General features: G+C 42.8%; 1 long non-coding RNA gene across 2 annotated transcripts; it reads left to right on the top strand.

The window, feature by feature from the left end:
* The first annotated feature begins 5,295 nt into the window (after nucleotides 1-5,295).
* Nucleotides 5,296-27,583, top strand: LOC103186391. 2 transcript variants are annotated; one of them, XR_488747.1, is made up of 3 exons: nucleotides 5,296-5,358; nucleotides 13,241-13,309; nucleotides 27,360-27,583. It is a non-coding gene; the product is annotated as an uncharacterized LOC103186391 (long non-coding RNA). The 2 variants fall into 2 exon arrangements; XR_488748.1 differs by lacking the exons at nucleotides 13,241-13,309; nucleotides 27,360-27,583 and adding an exon at nucleotides 17,934-18,115.

The following is a 27,583-nucleotide window of genomic DNA, read 5'->3' as shown; positions in this document are numbered from 1 at the left end:
ATTTGTTCAGGATCTACAAGTATGACAAGTTTTGTCTGTGGAGAACTTATTTTAAAGAGAAAGGTTCAGCTTTTGTACTGTAACAGCACATTGTACTGAGCACATTGCAGAGAAGTGTCCATAGTTGATTGAATAATAATAACAATCCTTGAATTGAATTATCTGTAGCGCTTTTCACAATAGGAGGATGTGTCAAAGCATTTCACAAGAATCACAGTAAAGTGTAATGATAAGAAGGCAGCCAATTTGTGCACAGCAATGATCCAAAAACACCCATGAAGTGAATGCCCATTTTTTTTATATATCTGGGGATTGTTGGCCAGGACACCAGGACAAACTCCCTCTCTTTTCAAATAGTGCCATGGAAACTTTAACATTCAATTGAACAGGCATATGGCACAGTTTTCCTCTAATTTTCTCCCCTTGTATCTCCCCACTGAGGGTAGTGATTTGTGATGGCGAATGGTTTCTTAGATTATAGTGCACTCTAGTACCTTGCTCAAGTATCCATTCTTCCCATGTGCCCTTGACAGCAAGTGTTGACAAATGTTTTACTCATTAATTTTCTTTGCATTATCAAAGGGGCATCACCTTAAAATAAGATTTAAGATAGTTAAAACTAAGATCAAGTAGCATTTATTAATACAGAGGGCCGTGAAAGATGTGAAATGCTCTGTCCCACAAAGTTGTAGAGGCAGAATCAATAGGCAAGTTTAAAAGAGAGAGTAGATACTTGGTCAGTGAACAGTATGGTCAATGGGTGGGATGAAAAGATTTGCCAAAATCTAATAACCTGGTGGAACTGGCTGAATTGGTTAAATTGCCTCCTCTTATCAAGATGAGAGGGAATGCTACACTTATCTACTCTGTTTAATATTGTGCTTATTACAGAGTATTCCATCATTGTCCTTTTGTGTGCAGAATAGGAACGTTTCAATTGCATCAGCTGTGAGGCTTTGTGACAAGTCTTCATGATTCAAGGACTCTCAGAGTAGGTACAGTGGTACCTGATACTGTTTACTGCCCAACAACAGGCTGTCAAGCTTGAAATTGGACAAGCCAAGTCTAGAAGTAATAAAGGCATGGATTAGAATTTTCTGCTGCATTGGGATGAGGTAGTGATGGAGGCAGGTTGTCGTGGAAATGGAAGAAAGTGGAGTTGGTCAGGAACTGTATTAAACAGAGGTGAAGGTTGAATGCCACACTGAGATTTTGTTCTGGCTCTTAGAACTAGAGTCAGCAGCCATGGAGCACCTGATCCGAGGAGGCGTGAGAGGGAGTTGAGAAAAATAGCTTAACTTTTAAAACAACAAAACTTTTAAAAGTGGAGTCCGACAATGAGCCAGGGGGAGAGGAAGTGGGGAGGTGACCGTAAGCACGATTGAAAAGGTAGGGCTTTAGATGGGATTTGAAGGAAGGGAGGGAGTGGACAAGACAAAGGGATTGAGAGAGAGAGAAATAATAAGCAATCCAAGAAATTGATGGTCCAATGGATTCATCTCTGAATCTATTCACCTCTGGAATGTGGCCTCACATCCAGCCAAGACTGATAATGACTTCAAGAAACAATGGAAAATTAGGTTTGCCAATTTCAATCCAATACCAAGTGCCCATGATGGAAAACTAATTATAGGATTACTAACATTGGCTAAATCTGCTACTCTAGTAATAAAGGCTGAAAAAGAAAAATGATGGCTAAGAAATAACTGGGGTGAAAAATGCAACTTTTCGTAACAGATTTGATTTGGCCATATCGGAAATGTTTTGGAACATTGCAATTTTCACCTGATTATCGCAATGTATAAATTCTGGATCACTTGCTGATTTAGCCAGAGTCACTATCTTTCTTTTTATTGCCTTGTTTATACTGGCAGAAAATTATGTGGCATTGTTTCCAGCAAAGCAGCAATTCAGGGAAGGAAATCTGATTTATAATTCCTGCGCTGAATAGCTCAAGCTCCAGGAGGTGAGGCAAGCTCTGCACTACCAAAACACCTCAACTATTCAGTGCTAGGTTTTAATATTTATAATAAAAAAACCTTGCATTTGATATTGAGCCTTATCGCATTGAAATGTCTCAAAGCACTTCATAGTTTTTCTATAAAGTGTTGTAACTGTGATTTGTACGCAGGTGTGACAGCCAATTTGCACCCCAATGTCCCACAAGCAGGTAGAATGACTACATATAGCTGGGGAATTGATGTCCAGCTCCTTTCTCTTTTGAATAGTGGCATCAGATCTTTAGCCCAAAGAGGCAAACAGGGACCTTGGTTTAACATCTGATCCAAATGACAGCACCTCCAATAATGCGGCACTCCCCCAGCACTGCATTAGAGTGTCTCCTGAGACTATGACTTCAGAATTCCAATGTGGCCTCACAGCCAATTGACTGAGAAACAACAATACTACCAATAAAACAAGGCTGGAGTTTTAAGTTAAGTTTAAGTTTTGCCCACAAATATACAGTCAATTCACTTTAGAGTATATTCTGTGAAATGCTTTGAAATGTCTCGAAGACGTGATAAGGAGCTATATCAAATGCAAGGATTATTATTATTATAAAAATAATCTCCAGAACAAATTGCTTTGCAAACAGGATTAGGATCACTATCAAAACATTTTACACTTTATATTTCAAACCCAACTTAATAATAAAAATAATAATGATCCTTGCATTCGAAATAGCACCTTTTCACGTCTTCGAGGCATCTCAAAGCGCTTCAAAGAATATATTGTAAAGTGAATTGACTATGTTTTATGGGCGAAACAAGGTAGCTAATTGCACACAGCAGGGTCCCACAAACAGTCGTGGATTGAAGTGATCAATTATTATTATTTTTTATTATCCCCAGAAACCCGATCTATCAATCGACTAACAACCAGGTTCCTACTTGCTGCTAGGTAAACAGAGGGGTGTGGAATAAGGAAACTTGCCCAACCTTTTATCCTGCCAGGAACTGAACCCAGGTCTCTCGCTTGGGAGGTGAGCGCTCTAACCACTGAGCTACAGGACTTCACAAACGCTTGTCCATGCTTTCGTCACCTCCCGCTTCAACTATTTCAAAGTCCTCCTCGCCGGTCTCCCCAGCTCCACTATTCCCAAAATCCAACTAATTCAAAACTCCTCCGCCCATATACTCAGCTGCTTTAAACTCCGGTCCCCCATCACACGAGTCCTCGCCAGACTCCACTGGCTCCCTATCACAGAATGGATTGACTTCAAAATCCTCAAACTCATCTATAAATTCCTTCACACCCTTGCACCTCCCTATCTCTCTAACCTGATTAATCCCCACTTCACCATCCGTCGCCTCCGCTCGCTGGCTCCAGCGTCCTGCTTATCCCTTCATCATCAACAGCTATGCTTTCAGTTCACTACACTCAGAAACTTTGGAACTCTCTTCTTCAATCCCCCCACGTTGCCTCCTCCTCCATTTTCAGATCTCTCCTGAAAACTTTCCTCTTCAACCGTGGTTATGGTTACCTCCCCTCTCCTCCCGGCTCGACATCAGGTTTCACCACTGTTTAAATGCTCCGAGATGCTACCCTGTATACAGGGCGTTATATAAGTGCACGTTCTTTTTATCGTTTAAAAAATGAAAGTTACAAATATGTTATCTTTTGTTTTGCCCATCTTAACATTTCCACCACAAAGAATTTTGGTATATGTTGTTAGATCTACTGTATTTGCCAGAGTATCACATTGGTCAAATCCAGTCCTCACCAGACGTATATATACCACAATGTCAATGTTTTGAACACTATGTTATCAACAACAACAACAACAAAATTAAATTTATAGAGCGCCTTTCATGTCGGGAGGACGTGAAAACTCAAAAAACAAAACTCAAACCCCTCTGCTATGATGTCCTCTAATACTTGCTGTGTGAGATATTTTACTGACTTAATATATTCTTTAGTTAAACACAGTAAAGTTCTTAATAAACTACTAAAATCATATAAGATTAACGTATTGAATTAATATGGTGCTTCTTGCAATCCCACTTGACTGCATATTATTTTCAAATACACATTCAACATACATTCAAAGCCTGAAGTGAACAAAAACTACCAAACAGTTGTATTCTTTTGTTTCTAGACTTAACTGCCACACCCACCAGCATATACAGTAACAATTTTCTTTATATATACCAACACTAGTTTAATTCCAAAACTTGCCAATTTATTTCACAACAAATAAATGTTGTTTACACAGAAGTGAACAGCAGGACAAACACACAAACTGTTCTGACATTATATCAACAAAATGAACTTATCACTTCAATTTCATTACATTGTTTTAATATGAGGACCTCCCCAGTGGATTATGTTACTGGAAACATGATTATAATTGTGAATAAACAAAGCTAGGCTGACTGAAGGTTTGACCAATCGATCAAATAAAGAAGGGAGCCCAGACTTGGTTAACTCCAAAAAACTAAGCTGCGAATGGAAAACAAAATTACTACAGAATCACTGCTGCAGGATAAACCAGTAATCATTGGTTTCACATGAAACTGCAAAAAATTGCCTGCAAGGAAATTTCAATGTAAGTACAGCATTACGAAGGTCACATCAGCAGCGAATAAAATCTCCTGAATTCTAAAAATAGCTTTCGTAAGAAACAGAAAATAAGAAGCATTTGAACCTTAAATTTCTAGCATTGTATTATATTCAGGGTTATTGTCACATTTATCTTCCTGCAGATCCTTTAGAAATTAGAAGTTTACAACACAGAAGTGCAATCACATTCAATATAATAGTAAATATTATGTATAATATGTATAGTAAAAGTATGTATTTCCCCTCTTCCACAATTACATTGTTGAATTTTAAGACATTTTCTGTTCACATAACAACTTTGAAACAATTTTTTGGTGATTTCTATTCAATTGTACCTATTTTTTGGCACTGTTAACCTTTGATCAAATTTTCGGTGGAGGGGGAGGGGACAGATTCATCTTTAATGTCACCCAACAACACCAAAATTACATTTATAGAGCTTCTTTCACGGCCAAAGGACGTCCCAAGGCGTTGGACAATCAGGGGTCAGGACCCGAGCATGGGGGAGGGGTGTGGTTAGGGGAGGGAAGGCAGAGAGGTGGGAGGGCGACTAAAGGCACGATCGAAGAGGAGGGTCTTGAGACTGGCCTTGAAGGAGGCAAGGGAGGAAGCGAGGCAAAGGGACTGTGGGATGGAGTTCCAGAGTGTGGGGGAACAGAGGCTGAAAGCCCGGCCACCGATGGTAGGGCGGGTCGGGTGGGAGACATGGAGCAGACCGGAGCCCGCTGAACGGAGGGAGCGGGCAGGTTGGTAGGGAGTCAGCAGGTCTACAATCAACAGGCTACAATAATGAAGGTAGAAAAGTATTTAAATTTTGCTGGAGATTTTTAACTAGATTTGACATTTTCTTTGCCTGTGAATTAATGTAATAGCATAATTTTGCTGGATCACGTAATAATAGACAGTTAGCCTACATTTGTGTTGGACTCTTATTTTTAGTGAGCTTCCATTAGCTTGCCTCTAAAATAATGATTATTTTACTTTTTCTTTTAACCTATTTACATTATTGAATTGTTTTGTAAAGTAAATTTCAAGATCAGACCTCCATTTCGGTTGATATGGCTGGGAAGCTATTTTGAGTTGTCACCTTGGCTTAGTTGAAACACTCACATCTGGAACAAAAGGTTATGGTTCAAGTAGTTTCAGCTAACAATCCAACATGCTGCAACAACTGAGGTGCCATCCTGCACACATGCCAATAACAGGAGACCTGAGCTGCCTTTTCAGATAGATGTTAAAGATCCTATATCACCATTCAAAAAGGGGAGTTTCTCCCAGTGTCCTGGACAAAAATCCCCCGATAAACTGGTCATTCACTTCATGGCTGCTTTGCGACTTTGCTGTGTGCTTCTTTGGCTGCCGCATTCGTCTACAAATATAAAGTTACTACAATTAATTGCAATTATCAGTAAAGTGCTTTCTAACATTTGAATGTTATAAGCACTCTTCTGTTTTAGAGAACCACGTTTTGCAAGGTCCCCAGAACAGCTCTGAAGTGAATGACCAACTTAGCTGGAGAATTGTTAGCCAGGACACCAGGAGAAAATCCTTTCTCTTTTGAAACAGAGTCATAGGACAATTTAATGTCCACCAGAACAGGCAGATGCGACTTTGTACTCTCATTCAAAAGTCAGCACTTCTGACAATGCAGCATCACATAGAGTGTGAGCATTGACTGTGAGTTGAAGTCCTGAGCCGGTCTTGATCCTATGACCTCCTGACCCAGAGGTAAAAATGCAAGCAACTGAGTCAAAATGACAACTAATAAAGGGGTCAATAACGATTGCTTTGGAGGGTAAAATAAAAACTAAAAACCATTCCAACATCCATGGCGTCAAGCAACAACCAAGTTCAATTATTTCATACTGTATTAAAGCAAGTATTCCGCTTTGTACTTTTGTGGCATATCATACAGTATTTTGATTGAATATCACAAAATTTCATTTAACTAATGCACCCATCAACTTTTAGCCTTTATAACAGAAGTAAACGTGAAACATTTAGACTCTTATTGGGAAAAATGATTCATAATTAGACTTAAAATGAATCCGGGAAATCAAAGAAACACAAATGATTTAAAAAAAAAGTGAATTCAGTAACGAGTAGAAGGTATTTGTATACAGATCTAAAGATGTTTATTTATCTTTGTTTGTTACAATAAATTGCTACATGTTGCCAACCTTTGCAGCCTGGGATAATTAAGGGTGGAATATCTCCTGGATGATGTAAGAATGTTTTTTGTGAGTGCTCTGGGTTTAAAGTTAAATACAACTATGTTCCTCTTCCCCGGACCAGGGTATAGTATTTAACACTGTGACTTTGGCTGTTTTGAGGAAATGTCAAATCTGGTGCATCTTCAACAGATCTCAAAGGAGACCTTTAAAATCCTGTACTATCAATATCAATCTCTCTCTCTCTCTCTCTCTCTGTGTCACCCCCAACCCCAACACACAAACAACATTCCATACACATCGATAAATGTTTTGATAACATCAGACGTTTTGATGTGACGCTCTCACACCGAGATTTGCTGTGTGTTGAGTCAGTATTTAAGATGACCCACGAGCTCCACTCACCTCCTTGTGCGGTCCGTTGTCCACATTCATTCTAATTTTACTGGAGAAAAGTTTACACTGGATCCAAAGTATACCTTCACTCCGGCCTCGCTTAGTTACTCCCTCACACGCCGACAAAGACCAACCATTTTTCGTGGGCATGTGTCTTACACTGTGCCCAGTGCTCCTCTACCTTCTAACAGTCTGGCTACACCTTTAATCCTGGGAATTCAGATTTCCTTCAAACAGAAGTTCTGTATCTTCAGCCTTCTCCTCCCACTTCGAACCAGCCCTTCAGGTCCTAGTGTCCCTCTGGTTGCTTTGCTATGTTTGCTGGATGTATCCAGCATAACACTTCATTGGGTCATTCCTAAATAATAATAATAATAATAATAATAATCCTTGCATTTGATATAGCGCTTTTCACGTCGGGAGGACGTCCCAAAGCGCTTCACAGAATATACTGTAAAGTGAATTGACTGTATATTTGTGGGCGAACGCGGCAGCCAATTGCGCACAGCAATGTCCCACAAACAGTCGTAGATTGAAAATGACCAATTTATTATTGTTTGGGGTTTTGGAGGGATTATTATTAGGTGTGTGGAGTAAGGAAACTTGCCCAAGGTTTCGCCCTGCCTGGAATTGAACCCAGGTGTCTTGCTTGCAAAGCAAGTGCTCTAACCACTGAGCTACAGGACTCCAATGGAAAATCTCACATTAAATTTAACCCCAAGAAATTTTAATACTTTTTACCGGAGTGGAAAATGTCTTTTTTTTATATATATAGATCAATTATCTCAACAACAGCAACTTGCATTTATACGGCGCCTTTCAAACCGGGTAGCGGCCTGGAGCGCTTCACAGTGACGGAGTCTGACAGTGAGCCAGGGGCAGAACGAGGGGGAAGGTGACCGTAACCACGATCAAAAAGGAAGGTCTTTAGGTGTGGAGGGAGGGAGGGAGCAAGGCGGAAGGATTTAGGGAGAGAGCTTCCAGTATTTTGGGGCACAGTGGCTGAAGGCACGGCCACCAATGGTAGAATGGGGGCACGAGCGACAAATAGGAGGCCAGAGCCAGCCGAGCGGAGGTGGTGGAGTGGGGGATAAGCAGGTCGGATAGGTAGGAAGGTGCGAGGGAATTAAGTGATTTGTAAACGAGTGAGACGATCTTGAAATCGATCTGTTCGGTGATTGGGAGCCAGTGGATCCTGGCAAGGACTGGTGTGATGGGGGTACAGAATTTTGTGCGGGTGAGTATCCGGGCAGTGGAGTTTTTAATTAATTGGATTTTGTGTACGTTGGAACTGAGGAGACCATCGAGGGCATTGGAATAGTCCAACCGGGAAGTGACAAAGGCGTGGATGAGGTGTTCAGCTGCTTCCGTTGTGAAGTGTGGTCGGAGGCGGGCAATGTGACGGAAGTAGAAAAAAGCGGTCCTGGTCAGGAAGCAGATGTGTGGTAGAATGGAAAGCTGGGGATTGACATTCCGTTGTGCACCTAAGTTGTGCATGGGTTTGAAGAGTCTGAAGGAGAGACTGGGGAGGTTGAGGAGATCAGACCCGCAGGAGAGAAGACGTTGATGGGAGACAAAGAGTATAGCTTCCATCTTGCCGATATTCAGCTGCAGGAAATTTGTGCTCATCTAAGCCTTGATGTCCGTCAAACAAGTTGATAAGACATCAGCAGACTGGGAGTTGCACCTGGAGGTGGAGAAGTAGATTTGGGTGTCATTCGCATACGTGTGGAAGTTGATCCCATATCTGCGTATGATATTGGTGAGAGGGAGCATGTAGATGAGGAAAAGAAGAGTGCCAAGGATGGAGCCCTGGGTACCCTGGCTGAGATGAAGTTCTGGCAGTTAAGTAGGACTCGAATCATGTGAGTGCAGTCCCACTAAGGTGGATGAGGGAGGAAAAGTGGTGGAGGAAGATGGCTTGATCGACTGTGTTGACCACAACTTGGCCAGATTATTTTAAAGCAACGAAGCACCTTTGTTTTTGACAGAGAAATTTTCAGCACAGAAGGAAGCCACTTGGCCCATCAAATCTTGTGCCATTGCTATCTCAGGTTTTTAAATCACCTTTTTTAATATTCCCACTTTCCTACTTTTTTCCAATATCCTTTAATATTTTTATTTCTCAGGTTCTCTTCTGAATGATTGTATTGATCCATTCCCTCAGCCACTTATGATATTGAATCCCACACCTTAACAACCTTCTAAATGAATAAATTCCTTGAAACCTCTCCCCTGATGCTTCTGCTAACAATCCAGGAACTTTACCCTATTACAGTCTAAGTAATATTGATAGTTTGTATTGTAACAAACAGTATTAAATGTTAAGAAAGGCACAAAACCAACTTCCAAATCAAGACTGAATTAAAGAATCTACCACAATTTTACCCGATTTGAAATTTAAGATAAGATGGTTTACAGGTTAAGACAAGGTAATGTTCAGGCCTCAGGCACCCATTAATCACCATGATGCCACATGTTATGCTCACTAGGCATGCTTTATGAACTATCTCAATCAACGTGTTAAAATTATCAAGTGTTTTAGTAATACTTAACTGTAATGCTTAAAGCCAAATGATCAATTTGTATCAAAATTATCTAAACATTTTAATTTTTATTTTAATGCTGTGTGTAAATTACCTGCTGCATTCGCCTACAAAATGGTTGTGCTGTACAGAAAATTCTGTGAAGCATATCTTCCTCGCATGAAAAGTGCTCTATCAAATTCAAGGATTAGGATTATTATTAAAGTACGCTTCTGAGACCAGAAATATCATACAGAGCATATCCAGATGAAACAGATTACACCTAAACAATCACAGATTGAACATCCAATAGATCAAAGGTTTAAATGGATGAATGTGACATAAGGGGAATAGAACATTTAAAATAATCAGAAAGACAACAAATAGCTCCAACCTTTTCCCATATCGATTCCACTGGGTTTGTGACATCAACATAGAGTATATTCCAAGTTTATACTTATCTTCAGTCTTTTTAGCATTGGTTTATTGCAGTTTGCAATGACAACACAATGGATTTAATGGATGTAATGCAATCTGCAAAGTACATTTATAAACACGGCACAATATCCAGGTGATACATTGCTTACCGATTAGTAGGTCAAGTCATCAAAACAGAATTCTATTGCTTGAGTTATATGCCTTTCGAGGGTGATTATGCTGTAAAAGAGACTTCCATTAGGGAGGAGGGGAATGCTTTGAGTTTCTGCTCTATGACTGACCACCTTTCTGAGCCATATTTCTCTATAAAGGGGTTGAATTGCCTGAAATGTCATAAATTTGTCAGAGTCCATTTGCAACACTTTCTATTGGGGCAATAAATCCAGATACAACAACAACAATTTGCATTTATATTATGCCCTTCACATGGGGTAGTGTCTTGGAGATCTTAACAGTGGTGAAGCTTGATACAGTTTTGATGCCTATATGTTTCGACAGAGTATGAAGGCTCAACCACACTTGTTGGATGTCAAATAACCAACTAATGACAACAACAACTTGTACTTATATAGCGCCCTCCATGCAGGGTAGCATTTCAGAGCACTTAACAATGGCGGAGCCTGACTCCGAGTCGGGGCAGGAGATGACCGTAAGCACGTAACCATCCGAAAAGGATGGTTTTCAGGCAGGACTTGAAAAAAGGAGAGAGGGGACAAGGCAGAGGGATTGAGGGAGAGTTTTCCAGAGTTTCGTAGAAGAGTGGCTGAATGTGTGACTGCCAATGGTGGAGTGGAGGGTGTGAGGGATAAGCAGGAGGTTGGCACCAGTCGAGCGGAAGCGCCGGGTGGTAGGTTGGGGAGTGAGGAGGTCGGAGAGGTAGGGAGGTGCCTGTGAGTCGATCCATTCGGTGATGGGGAACCAGTGGAGCCTGGCCAGAGCCGGTGAGATGTGGGTAAGGAGTTTGGTCCAGGTCAGTATGTGGGCGGCAGAGTTCTGAATGAGCTGGCTTTTTTGAAAAGTGGAGCTGGGGAGATTAGTGAGGAGTGCATTTGAGTAATCCAGGTGAGAGATGACAAACGCCTGCATGAGGATTTCGGCTGCATTAGGAGTAATGTGGCGGAGGTGGATGAAGGGGTCCTGGTCACGGACTGGATACAGGGAAGGAAGGACAGCTGGGGGTCGAAGCGGGTGCCTAGATTGCGCACTGATTTGTTGAGTCTGAGGGAGAGCCCAGGGAGGATGAGGAGTTCAGATCCGCAGGAGTGAAGATGTTGATGGGAGCCAAGGAGTATGGCTTCCATCTTGTCCACATTGAGCTGCACAAAGTTTGCACTCATCCAGGTCTTGATGTTTGCCTGACAAGCTGATAGAACATCGGCGGACCTGGAGTCGCAGCTGGAGGAGGCAAAGTAGACACAAAGTGTGTCGTCCGCATACATGTGGAAGTTTACCCCGTGTCTGCGGTGACTATCCCTTTGGTGGGGCATGGGGTCTTCTTGGAGCTGAACTAGCTCCAAAGTAGCTTTGTATGGCAATGGAATGTCATAATCTCTGATCTCTGTGATGGTCTTGGTAATCCAGTTCCTGAACCAGGCGGGTCTGCAGTATTCCAGGGCACTACTGATGACAGCTCAGACAGCCTGACTCATCAGCAGGACTTGGAAGAGCAGACCAGTCGCTAGGGGTGGGGATTCTTCCAATTCAGCTCCTGTTAACCCTGCAAGCCAAAGCCCTAACTGGTAGGTGTTTATAGCTAGCCAAGCAGTGGGAAACCTTGCCAGACAATGACATGCTTCAGTTTTAGCTAGTTGGACTCCAGCAGTAACCCAACACACAATCTTGTGTCTCCCCTTGGCTCTGGCCAATCCATGCCTAATACAATCAACCCCCAGCTAACCAAACTGATGGGGGAGATCCTGTCCGGCTAGCTGGAATATCCAGCCAAATGTTAATCCTAATCCTAACAATAAAAAACATTTTAGTTTTAAGATCGTTCAGAACTGTGAAAAATAGTTAAATTGTGAATATTTCCAAAAATGTCTGGGGATGCTGTTGATATCAGGAGACTTTCTGTGCCTACATACCGTATGGAGGAATCCAGCATAATGGATGATGTCTATGAGGATGATGTCTATGAGGATATCCTCAGTTTCATATTCTGTGGGTGTTCATATGTTATATATAAACCCACACAAAACAGAAACAGAATATAGTGGGGTCACATTGTATTTGGATTATGAATGGAAAATTTGTTGATACTAACAATAAATATTCTGTCAAAAACGTATTTATTGACAGTAAATATTTCCTTAAGTTAAGTAATGTTAATATTAAGTAGTTAATATTTACCAATTTTCTCTTTTTTTCTCCCCTCCTCACATGACTGCTATTTCTCCTTTGAATATGCCTCATCTTAACTCATATTAAAATCCATTTGCCATTCCTTTGTTCATTTGTTCATTGGCCCCAGATGTTCATTCACTTCCAGGTCGCTAATTTGTTTTGCTGGATATTATGCTCTATCAATCCGAAATGCTACCCTAAATGAAGGGTGCTATATTAATAACAAGTTGTTGTTGTCCCACTATCCTTAGTTCAGCATATAGGGGTAAATTCTATATTTGGATACCTGGAATGTTCCTGTGCTCCTGGTGTAAACATGTCTTTTTCTCTCTGCCAATTTTTTATCCTCTAATTTTTTCCCCTCCTTTCCTCAAAGTATTTGACAACTTTTCTCTTCCAATGGAGTATGGTTCCAGGGCTCTAATTACCCTCTGGTGCTTCATGCAAATGGTGATAATTAATGTATCTATTTGCTTTGATAGTCTCTACCAGGAAATGTGTGAGGAGCAGTGGGTTTCACAACCAGGTCCTATCCCTTCTAAGGTCAGACAGCTCAGTACAGACCAGGATTCGAAACTATAGCCTGTAACACCTGGTGCTGCTATCAGGTACTGTGTCATCACAGAAGTGTAAGAATATATAGTGTTTGTTAACATCTCAAATACTGCTGCCTGTATCATGATCTCATGGAAGATGGCCCTACCACACCTTTGATCAGATAGAAGATAAGCCGTTACCATCAAGTTCATTGCTGTGCATATGTTTGCATTGAACCAAAGCATATCTGCACTATTTTGTTTCTAGGTTTTATGGAGAATTGAAGATACGAATGATCACAAGCAGAAGTCATCTCTCATGGAGCTGATCCGCCAGGTTTCCAGACATCAATTTTTTTTTTGGTCAGGGAGTGTCTGACACATTCGGAAACCTATCAACAACAACAACAACAACTTGAATTTATATAGCGCCCTCCATGCCGGACGGCGTCTCAGAACGCTTGACAGTAACGGATCCCGGGGCCGAGCCAGGGGAAGGGGGAGGAAGGTGACCAAAGGCGCGGTCGAAAAGAAAGGTCTTCAGCTGAGACCTGAAAATAGGAAGAGAGGGGACGAGGCGAAGGCAGTGAGAAAGGGAGTTCCAGAGCCTCGGGGCATAGTGACTGAAGGCATGGCTGCTGATGGTGGAGCGGAGGATTCGGGGACAAGGAGGAGGCCAGACACAGTTTAGCAAAGGCAACAGGCACTGTGTGAGGAGAGAGGAGGTCAGAGGTAGGGGAGTGCAGAAGATGGGGGGATTTGAAGACAAGGGTGAGGATCTTGAAGTCGATCCTCTCTGGGACAGGCAGCCAGTGCAGTTTGGCAAGGACTGGGGTAATCGGGGAACGGAGTTTGGTGCGGGTAAGAATGCCAGCTCCTGATGTCAGACAGGCAGGCTGACAGAACATCAGGGGACTGGGGGGTCACAAAGTAAGGTGGAAAAATAGAGTTGGGTGTCGTCCACATACATGTGGAAGTGTACCCCATGTCTGCAGATGACATCCCCAAGAGGGAGCATATAGATTAGGAAGATGAGGGGGCAAGGATGGATCCTTGGGGTACCCCGCAGATAACCGGGTGAGAGCGGGAAGTAAAGCCATTTGTGCAGATGTACTGCTGGCGGTTCGTGAGGTAGGACTGAGGTGGAGAATGGAGGAAAGGCAGTGGAGGAGGATGGCGTGATCGACTGTGTCAAAAGCGGTGGAGAGGTCCAAGAGGACAAGGAGGCAGAGGGAGCCCTGGCCTATCCAATGCTTAAGAGTATCCAAACCAAGCTGAGATTTCCATGCATCCCACCTACACATGGAAATCCCAGAGACAGATTGTTGGAATGGTATGCACACTCTCTCCCCGGAGGGATGTATCCTGTTTACCTAATTACAGAAAGTACAACAACAACAACAACAACAACAAGATTACCTTTGTATAGAGCCTTTCACATCGGGAGGATGTCCCAAGGTGCTGGACTGTGTACGGCATTTCAGACCTGAGCTGGGGTCAGGGCAGGGCAGGAGAAGGGAAGGGAGGGGAAAGGGGTGGCCGATCGCATGGTCGAAGAGGATGCTTTTGAGGCGGGACTTGAAGGAGGCTAAGGAGGGGGCGAGGCGGAGTGATTGGGGGATGGCATTCCAGAGGTTGGGGGCAGAGTGGCTGAAGGCTCTCCTGCCAATGGTGGGGCGGGTGGGTCAGGGGACGTGGAGCAGGCCAGAGACGGCTGAGCGGAGGGAGTGGGCGGGTTGGTAGGGGTTTAGGAGGTCACAGAGGAAGGGTGGGGCGAGGCCATGGAGGGCTTTGTAGATGAGGACCAGGATCATGAACTGGATTCTCTGAAGGATAGGGAGCCAGTGGAGTCGGGCGAGAGTGGGGGAGATGGGGGTCACGGAGTTTGGCGCGGGAGAGGACACGGGCTCCAGAGTTCTGGATGATCTGCAACCTGTGGAGGGAGGAGTTGGGAAGGCCGACAAGCAGGGCGTTTGCATAGTTGAGCCTGGAGGTGATAAAGGCATGAACAAGAGTTTCAGCGGCCTGAGGGGTGAGGTAGTGGCAGAGACTGGCGATGTTATGGAGGTGAGGGAAGGCAGAGCAGGTCATGGCTTGAATGTGGGGAAGAAAAGACGTTGAGGGTCGAACAAGAGACCTAGGTTCCTGACTGGCTTGGTGAGTTGTAGTGTGCAACCATGGAGGTTGATGCTGCCAGAGCAGGGGTGCTGTCACGAGCCAATCAGGAGGGCCTCAGTCCTGTTGACATTCAGGACTTGATGTCCGACAGGCAGTCTGTCAGGACAGCAGTGGTCCTGGAGCTGAGGGTGGAGGCAGAAAGATAGAGTTGAGTGTCACCTGCATACATATGGAAGTTGACCCCATGTCTGTGGATGATTGGGGTATTGCTGGAGTCAAACCAACTAAAACAAGGCGAAACCTTAGACAAGTTTCCTTACTCCACATACACACATGCCTCTGTTACGTAACAGTAAGTAGGAACCCGCTTCTTAGTCGATTGGTGGTTTACTTTCCGGTGGTAATAATCCCTTCAAAAAATAGTAATAATAAATTTGGTCACCCAATCCACGACTGTTTGTGGGATGCTGCTGTGCGCAATTGGCTGCCGCGTTTCGCCCACAAAACACAGTCACTACAATTTGCAGGATATTCTGTGAAGCGCTTTGAGACGTCTTGAAGATGTGGTAAGGTGCTGTATCAAATGCAAGGATTATTAAATAATGCTCACAATCTTCCCCTTTGCTCCCTTGCTAATCATCTTAATTTGATACCTTCCAGTCACTGACCCACCAACCAGAGGAAGTATTTCTCCCTGTCTACTCTATCAAAGCCCCTCGTAATTTTAAAGACCTTTTCCTACTCCACACGCCTAATATTAATCCCTACAAAAAACAAAACAATAATAAATTGGTCATTTTCAATCCATGACTGTTTGTGGGACATTGCTGTGCGCAATTGGCTGCCGCGTTCGCCCACAAATATACAGTCAATTCACTTTACAGTACATTCTGTGAAGCGCTTTGGGACGTCTAGAGGACGTGAAAAGCGCTATATCAAATGCAAGGATTATTATTTTATTATTATCAGATCTCCCCTCATCCTTTTCTGTTCCAATGAAAATACATCCAATTCCTCTCGTCTCTACACATATATCAAAGCACTCATCCTTGTTATCATCCTAGTAAATCTCTCTATGGTTCTGACTTTCCTAAATATCTTGCAGCAAATTCACTAAATCCTCCACAAGTGATGCCAAATATCCTGTTAGAATATATACACAGCAAACAATTGAAAGGAAAAAGTAGCTAAAGCAAAAATGACCTCAACCAAAATATTTTAAACTTTCTAAAAGATAAGAAAATTGGCAAATAGCCTACAGTATTGATTTTTCATGTTTATAGAGTTCACTGAGGTTAATAACTTTCATCATGTATTTAGCAGTAGGATTTCAATGTTTTAAAACCAGCTAACATTACATTGGAGTGAGAGAATTTTAGCAAATAATAGGACAGCGTGTTTAAATACACTCCTGTTTGTTCACCAGTTTGGAAACTATTCGTGTAAACTGTTCATGACCTCCAATTCACTTCATCTATAAAGAACACTTTGGATGAACTAACGAAAATGAAGAGGCTTCATATCATGTAAAGTTATTATATGTGAACCAGGGGATGTTCTCATCAGCCCTTTTCACCAGACTTCCACTTTAAGTATACAGTGTTTTACATTTTGAAAACAATTTGTTGTCAGTCATGAAGTCAATGCACGAAATTCAGATTTGATGGAAGTAATGTTTAAATGAACTGACAGCAATAATCATAAAGCAGAAATATAATATACCTAAGACAAACAGCACTGTCAACTGCACCCTATGATATCATGAACAGATGGAAAATGTAGTCATTAATAATTGACAAAAAAACGTTCCTGTGAAAAAAAACACTCCCACCCTATGCTTCATGCTTCATTTGTATACTGCATATATGAGTACAAGTAAGAAAACACAAATGATCTTGTACAGAACTTTTCATGAACATTTTATCATGACATGAAATGTTTTCACAAATTATGTTTAATGTCAAGCATAGTATACTTTGTTGATGTAACTGGAGTCCAAATTGTCTGTTGTCTTCTACAGGGAATCTTTGATATCAGATTGGCTTAGTTGAGAGTCGCATCTGAGTCAGAAGGTTAGCCACAGTGAAGTTCCTGTGAGATGGCGTTCCATACTCCAGATAACTGGAAATAGTTGCTATTTGTGGCTCAGAATCGTTATTAAAGAATCAAGCAAGAAAAAATAGCAAATTAGACTAATCAACAACAAAAACAACAACTTGGATTTATATAGCGCCCTCCACGCCGGACGGTGTCTCAGAGCGCTTCACAGAAAATGGATCCCGGAACCGAGCCGGGGGAGGGGGGGGGGAAGGTGACCAAAGGCGCAGTCGAAAAGAAAGGTCTTCAGCAGACCACACTGTTAAGCACTTTTTTTTCTTTTATTCTTACTGTCCAAAACCTAGAGGCACCAAATGGTGGATATGACAGTGAAGAAGTTTCAAGACTACTGCCAAGTTTATGTTTCTTTTCACGATGCTTCCTGGCATGTAAAAAAATAAATACTGATTTGATGGAATATCTCTTGAGATAATTCGATTTCTGGATTTCTCAGTATCTGCAGAGTTTATAACCATCCGACATGATAACTATTGCTGTGCAACAGCTGTTACCAGAAGAGAATCTGAGGTAGTTTTTTATTTAAGACCAAACGATTGCTTGGGGTTGAATACCCCTCTGACCTCTGGAGAATAGTTTCTCCCATCTCTTTCATTTCAGCTCTTTCCACACTATCATGGTTTAAACAATGAGAAGGTATTTCACTTTTAAATTCTAACCTTTAGAATGACTTTTAAGGAATCCGGTACTTTTAAATTTATTTATTTTGTTTAATAATTCTTTTTCAGACATTATCTGGCAAAGGAACACAGAATCGCTGCTCAACCCAAGCCTGAAATCTAATTTTCCTGCTCGTTCAGAGGCTTCGAGCCTCAATTGGACAATTCAGACATTGCCAGGGAGATCCCAGGGTTCTTCACCAGATACTAAAATAATTGATTAAAAGCTGGTCTAGAATTTAAAACTGAAATGTTGTCACTTCATTTTGACTAAGATGGAATAACACACGCTACAATACTGGGGGAGTGCTCATTGTTAGAGGTGCCATCTGTTGGGTGAGGGGTTAAACTGTCCTGTCTTCCCATTCAGGTGGACATTAAAGATGCCATGACAAAAGTTAGGAATTTTTTCCCGATGACTTGGTCAACAATCCCTCAAATAAAATTGGTCATTCACTGTTTGTGGGCTCCATATGAATTCAAACTCTTGACATGGGGTTTGAACCCACAAACGTATGATTTTGAGGTTAGAGTCCTACCAACTAAGCCAGGCTGATACCATATAGTACCAGGTAACTAGATAGCAAAGGCCATTCCGATGTTCATAAAATGAGTGAAACATTAATCAGGAATTATTGATCAATTTGTATAACAAAGTTAAAGGGGATAATGCTCAAGAGCATTTTACCAGATGCTATCAAACAGCACACATAGCAATAAGAAACAATCAATAAGACTTTATAAGTAATTGGTCACACCTCATTAACAAAGGGAATTCTTTGTGGAGTTAAGTAAATTAGTGGATGAGGACTATTTGTAGATATAATTGGAACTGTTTCCTTCCCCCCAACTATTCCCGTGCCATCTTCTTGTCTTCAAACCAATGGCACTTTCCCCTAGAACTGGTTTGGATGAATGCTTTCAACAATTTCCTTCAAAATGGGCAGGTTTCCGTCAAAGATGCAAGGGAGCAACAGACAAGTTCTCCATCTATCATGGAGGAAGCTATGGTGTACAACGCTGCTTTTTTGTAATAATAATGATCCTTGCATTTGATATAATACCTTTTACATTAGGGGAATGTCTCAAAGCGCTTCATAGGATTTACTGTAAATTTGTGTATTTTATGGGCAAATGTGGCAGATAATTTGTACACAGCAATAATAATAATAATAATAATCCTTGCATTTGATATAGTGCTTTTCATGTCTTCTAGACATCTCAAAGCGCTTCACAGTGAAGTGAATTGACTGTATATTTTGTGGGCGAAATGCGGCAGCCAATTGCGCACAGCAGTGTCCCACAAACAGTTGTGGATTGAAATGACCAAATTCTTATTGTCTTTTTTTCTTGAGGGATTATTACTTCCGCAAACAATCAAAAAGCGAATGACCAATATCCTCTGGGATATTCTTGGCAGACAGCCATAAAAACAACCCTTCCCCCAACTTGTTAATCTATTATCTTTGCAACAATCTTTCAAGTTGAATTCCCTTCTTAATAAAAATAAGCTGTTATATAACTTAAATGATATTTATGTGTGCAAGTTTTATCTATCTTGTAATAGTATTTTTCTATACTTTTCACTAATGGCATTTGCGAAAATGTTGCGTCTATAAGAGATAGTTATGTACTCTGGTATTTTTTGATCTCATGATGGTATGTTTCTAAAAGCATTGGGTACTGTTCAGAACTACTTTGTGTGAGATTGACACGGCTGGTAATGTTTTTCTGACACAATATGCAGGTTAAGGTGATGTAGCCGGCGAACATCCTTCTAAAGACAACAGAGCATACCAGATTCAAATTATATGCTAGTTATATGTCTCTCGTCCCCTTCGCTCAACTATCAATGGGCATGCTTTCAGCCACTGCGCCCTGAAATTCTGGAGCTCAATGCCTCAGTCCCTCTGCCTTGCCCCTTTCTTGCCTGTATTCAGATTGTACCAGAACACCTTCCTCTTTGACTCTGCCTACAGTCACTTGCCCTCTCTTCATTGCTTGGAGTCAAGCTCCACCACTATTAAGGGTGTTGAGACACTACAACGTAGGAACAACAACACCAAAATTACATTTATATAGTGCCTTTCATGTCGGGAGGACAAAGTTAAAGGGGATAATGCTCAAGAGCATTTTACCAGACGCCCTGAGGTGCTGGACAGTCAGTGTTTCGGACCTGAGCCAGAGATTGGGATCGGGGAGTGTGGAGGGCAGGGGGGGAAGGAGGATGGCTGAAGGCGCAGTCAAAGAGGAGTTTCTTGAAGGAGGCAAGCGAGGGGGTGAGGCGGAGGGATTGTGGAATGGAGTTCCAGAGGGTTGGGGCAGAATGGCTGAAGACTCGGCCGTCAATGTTGGGGAGAGTGATGCGGGGATGTGGAGCAGGCTGGAGCCCGCCTAGTGGAGGGAGGGGGTAGGTTGGTAGGGGGTTAGGAGGTCACAAAGGTAGGGGGAGCTGCAGCTAGAGTTCTGGGTGATCTGCAGCCTATGGAGAGAAGAGTTGAGAAGGTTGACAAGCAGGGAGTTGGCATAGTTGAGCATGGATGTAATGAAGGCATGTATGAGGGTTTCGGTGGCCTAAGGCAGTGGCTGAGTTGGGCGATGTTGCAGAGGTGGGGGAAGGCAGAGCGAGTCATGGCACAAATGTGGGGTAGGAAGAACAATTGAGCGTTAAACAAAGTTTCGGACTGGCTTAGTAAGGTGAAGTGTGCATCCATAGATGGTGATGTTGTCAGCACTTGAGGTGTGGAAGTGCTGACGGAAGCAAATCAAGAGAGCCTTGGTCTTGTTGACGTTCAACTGGAGTTAGCTCTCATCCAGGACTTGAAGTTTGATAGACATTCTGTCAGGACAGTGGTAGTCCTGTAGTTGAGGGTGGAGGCAGAGAGATAGAGTTGGGTGTCATCCGCATACATGTGTAAGTTGACCCCACGTCTGCGGATGATGTCACCAAGAGGGAGCATAGAGATATTGAAGAGGAGGGGACCAAGGACAAAGCCCTGAGGAATGCCATATGAGATGGTGGGTTGGCTGGAGGAGAAGCAGACTTTTGGGAGACAAAATGGAAACAATGTCAAAGGTAAGAATTGAACTAGGCAAGGACAGGACCATGAAGATTGAGCTAAGAAGAGAGGCAGAGGAGGATGGAATGGTCAACAGTGTCAAAGGCAGCAGAGAAGTTAAGGAGGACAAGGAGACATTCTGTTGCTCCCTCTACAGAATGTATAGTGATAGCACTGCATATTATCCCCCACATAGAAGTGAACACCATAAAGCCCTGGACACAGATGGACAAAATGTTATTTGTGACTTTGACCAAAGCTGTTTCTATGTTGTGGGCAGCATGGAAATCCAATTGGAAGGATTTGTAGGGAGTGGCAGGAGAGGAAGGAGCGATCCTGGGAAGCAACAATTCATTCCAGGACTTTGGAAAGGAAAGGAAAGGGAGGTAGGAGATGGGGTGGTGGTTGGGATGGGTCCAGGGAAAATTTTTTGAGGATACTGACCCAAGAATATAATCCACATTGTTCAATCCGACCACAGATGATGTATGAACAGCCCAACAACACATGCATTGTGTTCCATAGATTTGATTACAATAATAATAATTGCATTTGATATCGCGCCTTATCAAGTCTTCGAGATGTCTCAAAGTGCTTCACAGAATATACTGCAAAGTGAATTGATTATATAATTTGTGGGTGAAATTGATTTGATCGCTTGTATCATTCAATCAGACATGAGAGGATTTTAACTCCTGTGTTAATTACTGTGTAATTCCAATGTGGTGGAAGTGAAGGAAGGTAGTTTTGGTGCGGGACTGAGTATGAGGGAAAAAGGGAAGCTGGAAATCGAACCGGAGGCAAAAGTTCTGCACCAGTTCAGAGAGTTTGAGAGAAAGGCCAGGAAGTTAGAGACAGAAACTGAGGATCTTAACTGACGAAGAAAGAAGCAAAAAGAAGTTACAAATCATTGGGTGCAACTGTGCAATTAATAAACAACTTTGCAACACCACCCTCAGTGTGTTGGAGCAAGCTGTGTTTAATGGGCTGGTGTTTGCATCTGTTGGAGGAAATATGTGTTCCAGTTAAACTGGTTAGTTATTTTGTTCAGTTACAAAATGTTCCATTTAATTATAAACCTCTGAGTTCTGATAAATCAGTCGAGCAGTGATATATTTGCCTGCCTGATCATTGTGCTTGGGACATTAAGCACTGAGTGTCCTGCAGGACATAATCTATTGGAGTTGGCTGTGAAGTTGCAAACCTAGTTAAGGGGCAGCAATGATTGGTCCACAATGTCTTCTATTGCACATGGAATTATATAGAAATTAAGTAACACAGTAAATTGTTTTTGTATTTTCAATAAGTTGAAAAGATTAGGGGGATGGGGAGGAAGATAACTGCAAGCATGGTCAGAGAGGTAAATCGAAGGTGGGCTTTAAAAGTGGAGAGAGAGAGGGAGAGTCGGAAGGGCTTTGAAGTTCCAACGAGTAGGGGCAGAAAGGCTGAAAAATGGCCCTTGAATGGTGAGGTAGATCAGGGAGTCACGGAGACATGAACCAGGACAATTGTTACTGACGGAGGAAGTGGCTGGGTTGGTAGTGTTGCAGGAAGTCAGGGTAGGGTGTAGCAAGGCAGTGGAGATTTGAATGTGAAGATGAGGATCTTGAATTTGTTTTGCTGTGAGATGGAGACCCTCCCAAAGTTAGCTCTATATGCTTTCTACCCCACATTTGCGCCATGACTCGTTCTGCCTTCCCCCACCTCTGCAACGTCGCCCGGCTCCGGCACTGTCTCACACCACAGACTGCCAAAATTCTCATACATGCCTTCATTACATTGAGGCTCGACTATGCAAACCCATTGCTTGTCGACCTCCCCAGCTCCTTCCTCCACAGGCTGCAGATCATCCAGAACTCTGCAGCCCGTGTCCTCTCCCGCACTAGGCTCCGTGACTCTATCACCCCCATCCTTGCCCAACTCCACTGGCTTCCCATCACATGGAGGATACAATTCAAGATCCTGGTCCTCACCTTCAAAGCCCTCCATGGTCTTGTTCCCCCCTTCCTCTCCAACCTGCTAACCCCCTACCATCCTATTCGCTCCCTCCGCTCAGTGCGCTCCGGCCTACTTCACATCCCCTGCTTGCTTGCCTTACTATTGGTGGGTGAGCCTTCCGCCACTCTGCCCCCACCCTCTGAAACTCCATCCCGCATTGTCTCCGTGTCACCCCCTCCCTCACCACCTTCAAGACCCATCTCAAGACCCTCCTCTTCGACCATGCTTTCGATCTCCCTGCTTCCCCCTGCTCCGCCCTCCACCCTCCCCCACCCCGACCGCCAGCTCAGGTCCATAACTCTGTCTGTCCAGCACTTTGAGATGTCCTCCCGATGTGAAAGGCGCTTTACAAGTGTAATGTTGTTGTTGTTGTTATAAATGTAAAATTGTATTGCATAGGTTTGTGGAGCCAATACATGACTGGAGAGAATTCATAGTTGAAAAGAACACAGACTGCAGTCTGCTGGCCCCAGATATGGGCAGTTGCGAAGCTGATACAACAACAACAACTATATTACATTTGTATAGCACCTTTAACGTCAGGAAGGCGCTGTCAGTGTTTCAGACCTGAGCTGGGGGTCGGGATCGGGGAGGGTGGAGGACGGGGGTGGGGGAAAGAAGGGTGACCGAAGGCACGATCGAAGAGGAGGGTTTGAGATGGGTCTTGAAGGAGGCGAGGGAGGGGGTGAGGCCGAGGGACTGCAGGATGGAGTGCCAGAGGATGGAGACTGAGTAGCTGAAGGCTCGGCTGCCAACGATGGGATGGGCGAGGTGGGGTATGTGGAGAAGGCCGGAGCCCGCTGAGCGGAGGGATCGGGCAGGTTGGTAGATGGTTAGGAGGTCACAGAGGTAGGGGTGATCAAGGCCATGGAGGGCTTTGAAGGTGAGGACCAGGATCTTGAACTGTATCCTCCGTGTGATGAGAAGCCAGTGGAGTCGGGCGAGGATGGGGGTGATAGGGCCGCGAAGCCTTGTGCAGGAGAGGACACGGGCTGTAGAGTTCTGGATGAGGGAGGAATTGGGGAGTTTGCGTAGTTGAGCCTGGATGTTATGAATGCCTGTATGAGGGTTTCGGGGGCCTACACTGTGAGACAGTGGCAGAGCCGGGCGATGTTGCGGAGGTGGGAGAAGACAGAGCAGGTCATGGTACGGACTGACTCAGTGAGGTGGAGTGTGTATCCTTGGATGGTGATGCTGTCAGTGCCTGAGGTGTGGAAGTGCTAACGGGAGCCAATCAGGAGAGCTTCGGTCTTGTTGACGTTCAACTGTAGAAAGTTTGCTCTCATTCGGGACTTGATGTCTGACAGCCATTCTGTCAGGACAGCAGTGATCCTGGAGTCAAGGGTGGAGGCAGAGAGGTATAGTTGTGTGTCATCCACATACATGTGGAAGTTGACCCCATGTCTGCGAATGACACTTCATAATTTGCCATTTATGGAAAATAATAATTAGTAATATTGATTGAGCTTCTATTTCTCCTAAAACATTTAATTTCGAAGTACTGGACTCTGCTAGTTCACTTATAGTGAATACAGTTGCAGAAAAAAAATGATCTATACAGTTAGAGCTCCCCCTGCAGACTGTATAATGATAGTTCTGCATATTGTCCCCCAAGCACAAGAGAAGCAATTTGTCATGAAAATCTAGGTTAAGCTATGTCAATATGCAAACTGTGTACAAAACAGGCACGACACAGACATCTCTATAACATTAATAATATTAATAATCCTTGCATTAGATATAGCACCTAATCATGTCTTTGAGACGTCTCAAAGTGCTTCACAAAATATACTGTAAAGTGAATTGACTGCATATTTTGTGGGTGAAATGCGCAGCCAATTGAACACAGCAGTGTTTCACAAACAGTCATGGATTGAGTGACCAAATTATTCCTTTTTTAAACTTTTTTTGAAGGGATTATTATCCCCAGAAAAGCGATTCGCCAATTGATTGACAACCGGGTTCCTACTTACTGTTCGTTAAACAGAGGTGTATGCAGTAAGGAAACTTGCCTAATGTTTTGCCCTGACCAGGAATCAAACCCAGGTCCTCTTGCTTGCGAGGCAAGTGCTCTAACCACTGAGCTACAGGATGGATTATAACAAAAGGTGACTTAAACATTAAACACAGCTGTATTTTGTTTTGCAATAAAATAATCTTAAGTGCTTTTAAAATTTGGAGATATCCCAAAAAAATATTTTTAAGGTGCACGCCCAGTGGTGTAATGGGTGGATCTGCAGCTTACAGACTGGGAGCTGGTTAGACAGAATTACGCTCCATGATGTGTTTGCTGGTCACAGCTGGGGCTGCATGGAGAGATCAAATTGGTTTCTGAGGATGAGAGAGAGGGAAAAAGTTCCTGCTTCTGTCCTCCAACTTGATGTGCAGGTATGTGGCAGTTGGGTGGGCAGAGCTAGGCTTGACATTCCAGCTTCTTGGGATGTGCTCCCAACGTGAAAGGCGCGATACAAATGTAATTTTTTTTGTCGTTGTTGCCTGTAATGCTCTTTATAGTTGAGTGGTCTGCACATATTTACTGCCTATTTACTGTCACATAAACGATGGCCACTTGGACAGAATACAGGGAGGCAAACTGTGCCCATAATACCACATCCCAGCAAGAAGAGGTCAGAATAGAGGAAGAAATGCATATACATATGGGCAGGGAGGTGACCATAAGCCCGGTCAAAAAGGAAGGATTTCAGGCGGGATTTAGATAAGGGGAGAGAAGGGGCAATGCGGAAGGATTGTGGGAGAGTGTTCCAGAGTTTACAGTAAATTCTTGCAATAAATAATATTGTCCTAATCTAAAGGAATAGAAATGAGACATTTCCAGCAAACCAGCGTGACAATCCAGTTGAACTGATCAATGTGAGAAACACAGTGGGGCAGCAAACAATCATAAACTGGATTTTAACAGTGATAATGTTACATCATGTATTGCTATGGTTTCCGTCTTTAAATACAGAAGTTGGAGGGGGATGAGGAGTGGAGTGAACTGCGTTCTCTAATCAAACATGTCTGGTATCATTCCATAACCACATCTACAACCACTTGTAGGACATTGGCCAAAAATCTCCTTTGCATTTTTGCCATTGTGCTTTACACCTCACCAGCTGCATTCATGGATTTTTGAAATGTTTTGGGAAGATCCACTTGCTTTATTAGCTGCTTCAGGAACATGAAAATATTCACAGATACATTATCGCTGGCTGTTTTCGCCAATAGAATTGCATTTCTCATGTTCGAACACAATGAGCTCATGAAAACAAAAAAAATTCCCCTCCTCCTCTTCCGCTTCCTCCTCCTCCTGAAGGTGTTTGATGTTTTTTCACTTTCACTGGGGTATAGTTCAAATGGTACTTGTTGTCCTCTGGTATTTCACCCAATGGTCATTTTTGATGGGTGAGATGTGATGGTGGGTCTTGGCAGATTATTTGACTGAAATGACTTGGGGCCACAATAGGTCATCACAGCTGTCTTCCCTTCACATCCACACACAACTGTACCTTCTGCAGGGGTCTGCCTTATCCCATGTGTCTTGTCCCCTCTCTACCTAACTTCAAAAGACTTCAAAAAGTCTACCTTTTTGATCATCCCTAGGGTCATCTCCTCGTCCCTCTCCCACCCTCCCTGCTTGGTGTTCAGCACCATCTCTGTGAAGTGCTTTGAGCTATTATTGCATATGAATGGTGAGATATAATTGCAATTCTCACTGGACTATTGCCGTTGCTCATGTGACCATGAGAACAGGCATTTTATTACATTCATGAAATATGCTTTTCTCTTGTTTTTCATGAAAAGAGGAATATCGAGCATCAGAGGAAATTAATCTAAGACATTTTAGCTTTGAAGCAAAGTTATTTGAGAAATGGAAAAGTCACTCTAAGTCAACATGAAGAATCAGAGCTCTGGAACAAATCAATGTGAGGAACAAAAAAGTCACAGTATATCGATTGCGAGATGAGAATATTGGAGCAAATCGATGTGAAAAATTAGAGATCTGCAAAAGATTATTGTGAGAAATTAAAGCACTAGAGCAAATCATTGTGAGAAAGGAGAGCAGGGCAGCAAATCAATGTGAAAAATGAGAAACCTGGAATAAATCACTGTGAGAAATGACAGTATCACAATAAAGTGATCTGAGCATTCGAGTAGAGCATTCCACAGAAGCACCAATCATAGCAGGAAGGCGTTGTTTGGTCACTCAATCCACGACTGTTTGTGGGATGCTACTGTGTGCAATTGGCTGCCGCATTTCACCCCAAAAATACAGTTAATCTGCTTTACAGTATATTCTGTGAAATGTTTTGCGATGTCTCAACAATGTCATAAGGTGCTATATCAAATGCAAGGATTATTACTATTATTGTATGATAGAAAGTCAAAAACCTGTCTAGTACTTGCTACTCTAACTTGATTTTTTCATTCCATTTAGGGTGAGGATGAGGTACCAGTCGATCATGCACTAAGAACATACATTTTGTCTGATTATGATGAAGAAACCACTTAGCTCAAGTATAAAAGATTTTTTTTCGAATGTTGTTCTGTAGTTTGCCAAGCAGAGCTACAGTGTTAATATTCAGTATTATACTCATTGCTCAGTGTTATACTCATGGCTCAAAAGATTATTGTGAAAAAATAAAGCATCAGTTTACGCTG

This window comes from Callorhinchus milii, unplaced genomic scaffold, assembly GCF_018977255.1.
Source record: "Callorhinchus milii isolate IMCB2004 unplaced genomic scaffold, IMCB_Cmil_1.0 Scaffold1, whole genome shotgun sequence".
NCBI classification, from domain to species: domain Eukaryota; kingdom Metazoa; phylum Chordata; class Chondrichthyes; order Chimaeriformes; family Callorhinchidae; genus Callorhinchus; species Callorhinchus milii.
Note: the sequence above shows the minus strand (reverse complement) of the source record. Positions and strands in the feature narration are given on the sequence as shown.